The 11,757-nt window shown below is 41.9% G+C and overlaps 1 pseudogene; it reads right to left on the bottom strand.

Moving 5' to 3' along the window:
- Positions 1 to 3,559: 3,559 nt before the first annotated feature.
- LOC116073611 lies at positions 3,560 to 7,561 on the bottom strand (annotated as a pseudogene).
- Between the last annotated feature and the right edge of the window lie 4,196 nt (positions 7,562 to 11,757).

The following is an 11,757-nucleotide window of genomic DNA, read 5'->3' as shown; positions in this document are numbered from 1 at the left end:
CGAACCTAGTTGAATTTCAACACAGAACTATTTGCTAAAAGAATAAGTCATTGAGAATGTCTGGATCAATGAATCACAAATGGATTCAGTAACAGAAAAATGACTGCCGGTGTCTGTCTCCTAAAAACCATCTCAGAGTGGACAAGTGTCCACAAACTAGCCTGTTCTCTTCAAAGTGTCTGTCCTAGCAAGGATGAGCCCTAATGCATGAGGAACCAGACTGTTATAGTTGAACCTCTATGGCTAACTCCAGCCAGTCCCCTTCCTTACTGAAAACCACAAGAGCCTCCAAGCCCTACGTGGAAAAGCAGAGGTCACTAGCCAGACATCTCTCCTCATAACAATGCTTTGACCCAGGGGTATCCCAGCCTGTTACCCCTTGGAGCTTCTGACCATAACCCACTGAAACCTTGAGTCAAAGGAGCTGGATAACCGATTTAGGTAACCACTGGCTGCTAATGCAATGGTGATGCTTGCTTTTTAAGGGCAAGCTGGGGTGCTGGTCCCATTTGTATGAGGCAGAACGGAGGTACTGAGTTTGGTAGAGGTATATAAACATATGTGACCCAGATGGCTAGAGGTCTGCACACTGGGTCTGCCCAGGTCTTAAAGATGAATGAGGTTCATCCCAAGGGTTTGCTGCCCACACAGACGGAACCACAAGCCCTAAAACAGCCTGGGGCCCTTCCCTGCTAGTACCAAGGAGCCAGGAGTCAGAGAATCTGTCCTTCGGATTTCTTGCTGTTTGTTACTGAATGGGCCAGAAGACACAGTAAAGTTTGGAATTCTAGAAGTTTTCTATTGCCAACTGAACTGTGAATTATTGAAGTGTTATGTTTTTAATAGCACTCTCCCAACCTCTGATGTTTACAAGGCTGCAAGCCGCTCAGGTCTGTCTGTTCAGGCCAATTGCTATTCAAGGACTCTGTTGTGATTTTTTTTCCTCATTTTTCAAGAATCAGCTCACTATCTAGCCAAAGATGACCTTGAATTTTTGATCCTCCTGACTTCACATCTGGAGTGTTGAGATTGTGGGTATGCACCATCACTGCAGATCAAACCCTGAGTTTCATGTATGCTGGGCAAGCACTGGTTTTTGAAGAACAGAAATGTCCTTCTTCCCTCAAATACTTTGTCAAAGGCAACGGAGGCTACCACCTACCTGGCTTGGGCTGTTTTCAAAGCATCAAGCAAGTATATTCATGCAAACTGCTTCAGGAGATGTATATTTTAGGTATCCTCACAGCCTGTGGTTCCATTATCTACCTGGCTCTCCTGAAACCTATATTCTACATATATGAGCCTCATACCAGCATCTAGCATCTTCCTTGAGAGACAGACACAGAAGTTGTCACATAGGCACCCTAAAACCCTCTTTTCCTCATTTATCGAGGCCACCTAGAGTAGATCTATCTCTAGAGCTATTTTCCACAAATGAACTGGCCAGTCCTCATTTAAGAATAATATGCAGGGTCAACCATATGGCTCCCTACTTGCCACCTGACTACGTAAGGAGTAGTCCTGGAATCAACAGGGTGGAAGGAGAGAACTGACTCTCAAAAGTTGTCCTTTGGTCCCCACATGTGTGCATTTGCACACCATCCCATTCTCACACACAAAAGAGGCAATGATTGAGAAAAGGAGGAGAAGAACATGCATAGAGGGCTACAGTGATGGCTCAGTCTGTGAAGTGCTGGCCACACAAGCCTGAGGACACAACTCCATCCCAGGATCCACATAAAAAGACAGGTGTGCTGATGAAAGCCTTTAGTCTTTGAGCAGGCAAGGGAGATGGAGACAGAGTGGTCCCTAGGGTTCTCTGGCCGGCCAGTCTAGTTTAAGGCAAGCCTCAGGTCCTAGCGAGAGACAAACCTCATCTCAACAACCAAGCTAGATAGCCATCCTAATGCACAATACCTGAGGCTGGCCATTGGTCTCCACATACATGTCTCACATGTGCACTGTATACATACACAGACATACACAAAAACAATCTCTCATGAATACACAAAAGAATACACAAAAATGCATCTTTCATGAGTGCTCTGTGGTCCATAAAGATCACAATCATTTCATAATTAAAAACTAAAAAATTACCACTAGGAGGAATGGAGCTTAGTGGTAGAGCACTTGAGAAGGAGGCCTGAGAGCTTAGCTTCAATACCTGATAATGGCAGAAAGAATGGGAAGAATGAGGAGGAGAAGGAGGGAGGGGAGAAGGAGGAGGAAGAAGACAAAGGTGTATACAGTTGATTCAATAATTTAGCCATCAGCCAAGAGTCATTGTAGTTCCCAACCATTCTCTAAGTACTCTGTCTCTTGTATGCCAAATCAGACAAATTGCACAATATGCGATAGTTACTGAAACCTACGAAAAGCAAAATTAATAATGAAAATAGTACTGACCATGGAGCATCTCGAGGCAACAGAAGCAGTATTTTACTAAATATATGCAGACACTTATTTATACATTTTTAATATTTTCCATTTTTATACCTAACTTGTATTAATTTTTGCATGTATAATATGTCATAGGTATGTGCTTTCATGTGTGTGGGCAGACTTGTGTGTATATAGGATTGGTGTATGCATAAGTCTGGGGGCCCAGAGATAATATAGGTTGGCTTCCTCACTCATTCTCAACTTTGTTCAATGAGGCAAAGTCCCTCACGAAACTTGACAGTTCTGACTAGTCTAACTATCAGCTTGCCCCAGGGATCCCATTTGTACCTCCCAAAAGCTGGGATTTCCAGCAGCCATGGCGCCCACCTTCTATGTGGGAAGTTTCTCATGCTTTCTTTCTTTCTTTTGTTCTCTCTTTCTTTCTTTCTTTCTTTCTTTCTTTCTCTTCAATTACTGCAGCACTTTTATTTTTCTTTACACAATGACATGTTGCTGGGGCCTATTGAACAGTAAAAAAACAAAATTTGTCATTTCTTAAAGAATTGAGTACAAAAAAAAAAAACCTTACATAAATTAAAAGGATGAGTACATTTACAGGTATAGATGCAAACATTCCCAACTCAAGGCAAGTAACAACCCATGGCTGTCAGGAGGGAAAGAAAAAAAAAAAAACAGGCCAGAAACTGGGTCCTAAGGCTCAGACTTTCCCACCCTGTTAGACTGGCAAGAAGGAGTGGTAACTGGTCTAGGAACCCTCTCTAGCCTTGAGAAATCCTGGAAGTCTGCTGTCGGTTAATACCCTGCACAGATCACTACGTGGTGTTCACAGAGATCCACTAGGCTGGGGACTTCTCTCCCACAGCATGCTCTCCCCAGCCACCAAGTGACCGAGCCACATGAACTAAGGACTAAATCAAGATACACACAGAGTACTAAACATGTACCAAGGGAACAGTTGACTTGAATACAAGGTCAAAATTCAGCGACAAGTTCTAAGATCCAGTGCTGATATCAGATACAAGCTTCAAGGACAAATTTCTTTTCCAAGGCTTATTCCAGTTTCATGAGGCTAGCATGAGGTATGGACATTTGCCAGGGCAAAGCAATCCTTCAGAATCAGCTCATGTAGTAGATGCCTGGCACCTGCTCATTCCATCTAGAAGCATTTGCGGTGGACGATGGAGGGCCCAGACTCATCATACTCCTGCTTGCTGATCCACATCTGCTGGAAGGTGGACAGGGAGACCAGTCCACACCGAGTACTTGTGCTCAATGGGATGATCTTAATCTTCATTGTGCTGGGTTGCTAGGGCTGTGATCTCCTTCTGAATCCTGTCAGCAATGCCTGGATACATGGTGGTACCACCAGACAGCACTGTATTGGCAGACAGGTCTTTGCGGATGTCTACATCACACTTCATGATGGAGTTGAAGGTGGTCTTGTGGATGCCACAGGACTCCATGCCCAGCAAGGAAGGCTGGAAGGTGATTGCCTGCCCATCGGGCAGCTCATAACTTCTCCAAAGAGGAAGATGATGCAGAAGTAGCCAGTTTTGCTCAAAATCCAGGGCAACATAGTAGCATAGCTTCTCCTTTATGTCACAAACAATTTCCCTCTCAGCAGTGGTGGTAAAACTGTAGCCCCATTCAGTCAGGATCTTCATGAGGTAGTCTGTCAGGTCCCGGCCAGCCAGGTCCAGACACAACATGGCATGGGGAAGGGCATAGCCTTCATAGATGGGCACTGTGTGTGTGACCCCATCACCAGAGTCCGTGACAATGCTAGTGGTGCACCCAGATACATACAAGGCCTGCACCGCCTGAATGGCCATGTACATGGCTGGGGTATTGAAGGTTTCAAACATTATCTGTGTCATCTTCTCTCTGTTAGGCTTGGGTTCAAGGGGGGCTCAGTCAGAAGCACTGGGTGCTTCTCGGGAGTCACACGCAGCTCATTGTAGAAGGTGTGGTGCCAGATCTTCTCCATGTCATTTCAGTTGGTGACAATGCCATGCTTGACAGGATACTTCAGGGTCGGGATACCCCTCTTGCTCTGGGCCTCATCACCCACGTAGGAGTCTTTCTGATCCATACCCACCATGACACCCTGGTGTCAGGGGTGCCTTAAGATGGAAGGGAACATGGCCCTGGGAGCGTCATCACCAGCAAAGCCAGCTTTGCACATACCGGAGCCATTGGCAATGACGAGGTTTCTCACGCTTTCTAAGTAAGTGATTTATCCATGGAGCCACCCTAGTTTTTAAAATTAAAAGTTATATCGTAATCATCTCCTTCAAATACTATAGACAATATTAGCAAATAAAAGTTCAGGGTATCTGGTTAAAATTGCATTTCATAGAAACAATAAATAAATATTACCTTTGTACAAGTACATCCCATTTGGGAATACACAAATACTAAAAGTATACTCACTGATACTCTGAAATGCAGTTTTAACTAGTGTCCCATGTCTTACCTGGCAACCTTCTCTGACGTTGCTGTCACCAATAAACCACCCCCTTCTATTTCCACCAACCTTAGACAGGTCGTGCCTACAGCCTGCTCCCTATCCTACCTAAATGTCCATCACTTTGTTATATAAGCAAGCCATTCCTTCATCTCTTTCAGATTAGTTCCTTGCTGAATGATTGCCATACTCGTTTAATCATTAGCTTCATAAGCAGTTTTTCATTTGATCCAATCTCTCATTAATTCTTTACATTTGTAAAATTTTAGCTGCAGCTCAGTGAGTGTGTTAGGATGCAATATCTTCTTGATGGAGTGCCCCAATCAGCACAAAGTGGCCTGACCTTTTATAATCTCTTCTGACTAGTTCTAGCTTGGGATTTGCATTATAGAAAACAATGGCACCCCCTTTCTCCCTCTCCTGCTTGCTCTGAATGCTTTTTCCTGTCTTTTCACTGTAAGGCAGTATCCACCTTTGATAGTAAGATGCATTTCTTAGAGGCAACAAATAGATGAATCTTATTTATTTTATTATTGTTGTTGTTGTTGTTATTTGTTCTTTGACAATTTCAAAATGTATATAGTACATTCTGATTACTTTTACCCTTTATTCTCTCTTACCTCCCTTCACCTCATTTCTGTTAGTCTTCTCCCCACCATCCTATTTGCCAAATCCATGTCTTTTTACTTTGTTTTATGACCCACTGAGTTTCCAGTGAAACCTGGTGGGCTCACTGAGGTATACATAGTTGAAGGCAATGACTTCTCTACTCCACATCTACATTTGTGTATTTTATTTGATAGTTATAAATGTTCAGAGTTGTTAGTGATAAGTTTGTTACCTAATTCCTGATGTTTGTCATGTCTGGCATGTTCCTGGCCCTCATTTGCCTAGCTACACCATCCTGACATGGTTCAGTTTGTCCTTTAGTTCAATTAACGTGTTTTTATTTTTCTCCTCAGTCTGAAGGATTCTTCCCAGTATCTTCTGTAGAACTGCCACTTGATCATGGATTCCTTTAGCCTAATTTTATCAGGCAGTTTCTCTTTCTCTTTAAATTATGGCACTTAGTTTAGCTGGGTATGGTAGCCTGGGTTGACAGCTGCAGACTTTCAGAACTTGAAATGCATGATTTCAGTAAAGTTACTGGTGAAAACCTAGTCTTCAGCAATACTCCTTGCTATTAGGCATGTATGAATAGATTCTTTCTCCTCTGATTTTACATTTTTATTAGGAGTTTAACACAAATGACTCCATTTTGATCCTCTTTCATAATTACCTAATCCTAGTTCATGATTATTGAATTTAGTAAGAATTTTTGGCTTGATCTCATTACAGCCATCTTGAATAATAACTGTCATGACAGTCTTTGAGTAACTTTGACCAGTTTTCCCTACCAAGTTTCCTGGAACACTACAAACAAACAGAAAAAAAAATGCTATTAGAACACATATAGGGCTTTATAGCTAGACCCTAGCATGATAACTACCAGGAATATGTCTGAAATCATTGATAGTAGCTTGAAATCCATTGATGAATAATTGCAGCTTGGACTAAGTCACTTTTGTCATGACAACTATTTAAGCTTCCTCCTTGTGACCCAAACTGTGAGAATCTACTGATCTTGCTGCCAACCTTGACCATACTGTCAGTAAGTCTCCATCAAACCATCTTGTATAGAATCCTGGATCTGTCTGTCTCATGGAACCTTCCACACACAGAAGTCAATAGTTTTACATTAGGATTTCTTGGGGAAAGTAATCAACAAGAATTTCTTCCACAATAATTCTAACTCATGACTCTGGTTCTTTTATCATCTCTAAGTGTATTTGTTTCTTTTCTGTTGCTTCAGTAAAATAACTTAACAAAAGGGAACTGGGGAGAGCAAGGGTTCATTTTAGCTCACGATTCCAGGTTACAGCCCATAGTTTGGAAATCACAGTAGCAGGAACTTAGAACAATTGGTCATATCATGCCCATAGTCAAAGACAGAGGAAAGGGAGTGCATGCTGACTGCTCGGCTGGCTTTCTCTGCTCTTATACACCTGAGGACCCAAATCCAGGGGATAGTGTCACCCACTTTTAGTCTCCTCACATTAGTTAACATAATCAAGAAAATTCTCCACAGAGATGCCCACAGGCCAACCTGATCCACACAACCTCTCAGTGAGATTCTCTCCACAGGTGATTCTTGATCACACCAAGTTGACAGTGTTTCTTATCAGACTGTAAACTGAGCACAAATAGTGGCTTGAAATGTTACCAGGCACACATCTTGTACATACTAGATATTTCACAAATGTTTATTCAATTAAATAAAACACTCTAGTCCTTATCTAAAACCACAGATGTCCAACCTTGACATAGATTGCCTTGTTAAACTAGTGAGAGGGGACATTTTTAAAAAATATTAATCAATGAGTAAGGAAAAAATAAGGAAACATTTCCTCAGGTCCTATCTTGCAAAATCCCTTGTTCTACAAGTCTAGTATTTATTCTTTTGTTTAATTGGATTTTTTCAAGTCTCACCATGTAGCTTTGTCTAGAATTGATTGGAGACCCTTCCAATCCTGCTTGCCTCTGAGATTTCAGGCATATACCTTCACTCCTTGGAGTCTATGTTTTAGTTTTATTTATCTTTTTACTGGCTTACCTGTTTGCATTCTTTATTTTTGTGAGACAAGTCCTCATGTTACCCAGGCTAGCCTCAAGTTCATGACATTCTGCTTCTACCTGTTGGATGCTGGGGATACAGTCCTATATCACCACATCTCTCTCCTTGTCATCTATATTTTTCAATCTCCCAGATGATCCTTCTCTATCCTGATATGGATTGTTGATCAGTTTGAAGTCTTCACAGTGAAAATGTTGAAATATAGTCATCACACCATAAAATGCTAGAGCTGAAGGAATTCTCATGATTAGTTTTGTGGCTCCACCATTTAGCAAGTGAAAACTCTATAATGTGGGCCACTTTTCTAGTAGAACATTAGGTTCCCTAGTTGGTCTCAAATGAGAGTTGGGCCCAGAGAAAATGTTTCCATATTACCAGTTGGCCTTCCAGGAATTCCATCACCTGGAGGAAACTGAGCCATCCCAGCCCTGATCTCCTTATCATGCACAGCAGGGACACTTGAGGAAACATCTTCAGAAGACTTACTTGGTGATGCATGTGATGACTATGAGCCAAGCCAAATTTATCATCCAAATGCCTGGATTCAAGTTCTGAAATAATTCAAACTCTTGGAGAAGTTGTAAATAAAAACAAAGCTAGACAACAGGCAATAATTCTCCAGGACATTCTTGGATGCAATATTTATAAGGAGGAAATGTATATTTTATTCATTTTTCTTCCTCTATATTCATTGAAAACCAGAAGACAAAGTCATTCCTAAAAGTTGGTTCCAGCACTGTCAACCACATGTCCCATCTCAACTCTCTTCCCCCTCGTCTTCCCCAAGGTAGAAGACTTCCAGATATGATCATCACAAGAGATAAACATCCTTAGTGATAGACCCAATGGTAAAGACCCTTGGGGAAGAAGGGAACTGTGTGTGTCTTGTATATTCTCCTCATTTTCCAAAAAAAGAAGAGAGAAGCTCAGAGAGGGAGGAGGTCTACTGGTAGCTCCTAACATGCAATGGCTATGATGAGGTAGGAACACTCATGGGTTCTAAGTACTGCTGTCAACACCCATAAAGATTACATAACAACTGTGCATTTATTTCTGTAAAGCTCATTAGGTCTTGTGAGATTTGCAAGCAATCCTTGCCTCTCATGGACCCTCATGCTCTGGTGGAACTATAAAGTAGGGCTTTGGCTACTTTGGAAATCATTCTGGTTGTTCCCCATAACAATCACACATGGAGTTACCCCCATGATCCAGAAATTTCAGTCCTAAGTACCTATGAAGAATGAGCATGCTCATGAGTTAGGAGTGTTAAGTGCCATTACTCAAAGCATCTAATTCCAACCAGCCCTTACTTCATCATCGCCTCTTGCCAGACCCCCTCAACAAGCCCCTACACTCTGTCCTCCACTGCCCTGTTGGCTCTCTATAACATGTAAACCTGCCTCTATCACTATCTTCCATGAGAAAACCCTGAATTAAGAAGATCACATACTGACCTTGTTCTTCTCATCCTGTTGCTGTCTCTTCAGAATTCACTATTTCACTGTTTGTCTTACTGAGAGCAAGAGCTAGAACCCCTGCTAGACTTAGCAGGAGGTTGAACTCACAGACATCTGGCATCATAGCACCTGCTCTTTGGATAAAATCTTGTTCCACACTGGTGAGGAAAGCGCCTTCATTTCTCAAACACATGATAGCCCTGTCACTCTGACCTTGCTTACCACTCCCGGCAATGGAAGGGGATTCTGGGGTGACTCATTCTACTGTTTAGTATCTTCCCATCACTTATTTAGCATCAATTCTGTTCCAGTGTGCCAAGTGCATATATATATACCCAATGATAAAGCATGAGCCCCTAGTGAATAGGGGCACCAGGGAAATAGAACTACAGTGAAGTAGTTCTTCATATGTGATCTGATAATGTAAGAAAGATGTAGAGAATAACTGGTAAGGAGTAGAAGGAACTGGAAGCCTCATCCACAGCTGATGAGGACAAAATGGTTCTGAGAGGCTTTGAAAACAGACTGGTATTGCCTCAGGTGATGGAATAGGATGTCGCAATAGGATGGTAGAAGGCTGTTGGCATCAGCAATGTCATTCTCCTTTATTCCTTTTCCTGATTTTGTTCTCTGAATACCACCTTCATTTTACATTCTGGAGCTCTTTTTGTCACTGTGTCATCTCTCCAGTTGGTGCAGACTATCTAACTCAGTCTCCTAAGAACACCAGTCTCTGCACACAGGCCACTGATCTAGTCCTCAGATAAATAAATATTCCTGTTTTCTTTCTATTGCTCTGCTAAACATCAATGACCAAAGGTAGCATGAGGAGGAAATGCTTTGTTTCATCTTACAGTTTATATCCCACCATCCAGGAAGACCAGGAGAAGAAGTCAAGGCAGAAACTAAAGCAGAGCACATAGAGGAAAGATGTTACTGGTTCACCCACTGTGGCTTGGTCAGATTGCCCTTTCATCATCCACCCACAGCGGGCTGGGCTCTCCCACATCAACCAGTAATAAAGAAGATGTGTATACAGACATGACCATGGGCCAATCGGATGGAGGTAATGTCTCAGTTAAGATCCTCTTTCCAAACTGGTTCCAGTTTAAGTCCAGATGACAAAAACTAACTTGCATATCCCACCACCCTAAAGACAAGGGGAAGCACTTGAGACATCAGTCTTTCCTCCATGCCATTTTTTTCCATCCTCAGGAAAGCCTAGTTTCTTTCTCCTGACACTCCTGTCTCAGGTATTGGTTTCCATGAGGTGAGTTCTCAAAACTTACTTATTTGACTCCCAAAATGTCACCACTAATTGTGTATCCTAGAAAAATTACCCCCAGAGAGACACGCCTAAGTACTAGCATAGAATGTTCACAGCAGCTGACTCCCAACGAGCAAAAAATATCCAACAATTAGTGAATGGATAAATAAATGTGGCATATCCATACAATACAGTATTATTCAGCAATAAGGAAGAATGAACTGCCAATCAGTATTTCAACATAAGAGATCTGACTGCAGAGATGATTCAATTGGATTCTGGTGCTTGCTGTGCCAGCATCAAACCAGAACCAATGTTTTCTAACACTGGGGAGTCGAGGATAATTAGACCTTTGGGGCTTTCTGGCCACCCAGCCTGGAATCCTTGGCAAGCTGCAGGCCAATGAGAGATCTTGTCTCAAAAAAAGAAAAAAAGAAAAAGAAAAGAAAAGAAAAAATACAGCCAGTGCTAAGGAAGAAATACCTAGGATTGGCCTCTGGCCTCCAAACACATACGTTCACATATGTTTGCACACTCTTAAAGCACATGTACTCCAACAAACATAAACATACATACATAGATGTACAAGCATGCATATAAGATCATGCAAATATCATGCTAAAATGAAAAAAGCCATCATAAAGTGCCACATATTACATGATTCTATCTATATGAGATGCCTGAAATAGTCAAGTCAATAGAAATATCAAGTAGGTTAACAATTGCAGTCTAAAGCTAAGAATTAAGGCTGGAGTGTTGTCAGCTGAAAACACAGAGTGATTGTTAATAAGGATGGAGGTCCATTGGGGATGATGAAAATGTTCTAAACGGATTTTAATAACGGTTTTTCAACCCTGTGAATATACTGGAGATAATGGAACTCTATGCTTCTGATATATGAATTGTCTGGCATGTGGTAATATTTATGGTTTAGACAACAACACCACACTGCACCCACCCTCAACAAGCCCTTAGCCTAGACAGTCCTCATAGTGGCGACATCATCTTGGTATGTCTGAAATATTCCCATTCTTATCGCTAAAAGTCACACATCTAGGACAAACAAAGAGAGTTGATCATCTGCTAGAAGGAACCTTCAGCTTCTGCTGTGGCCATCAAGGAGCACAGAAACAGAGTCAACAAACTGGCCACCCACAGGTTCTGGATCCTTGAATCAGCTATTAACATAACACTTACACAGAAGTGATAGAGATGCCAAGCGTGCATCCTCTAGGGAATGGAAGGGAATGGGTCCAAACCCTGGACTGGCAGAGCCGCATACAGAAGCTTTACTGGCCTTGTATTCATTGTTACCTACAGTGAACTTATGGCCCAATACTAAGGTCTTCCCTGCCTCCCTTTTAGAGGCTGGTAGAACCAAGACTATATAAGGAAGCTGGTCTCCACTCTGAATAGTGGTGTTTTTTTTTTTTTAATTTACACAATCATTTTCTCAGTTATATCTTTCATTTTCCTAATTAGTTTTCTT

The sequence above is a fragment of the Mastomys coucha genome, unplaced genomic scaffold, assembly GCF_008632895.1.
Source record: "Mastomys coucha isolate ucsf_1 unplaced genomic scaffold, UCSF_Mcou_1 pScaffold23, whole genome shotgun sequence".
Taxonomy (NCBI): domain Eukaryota; kingdom Metazoa; phylum Chordata; class Mammalia; order Rodentia; family Muridae; genus Mastomys; species Mastomys coucha.
The sequence above is the reverse complement of the archived record's forward strand: the minus strand, read 5'-3'. Positions and strand labels throughout refer to the sequence as shown.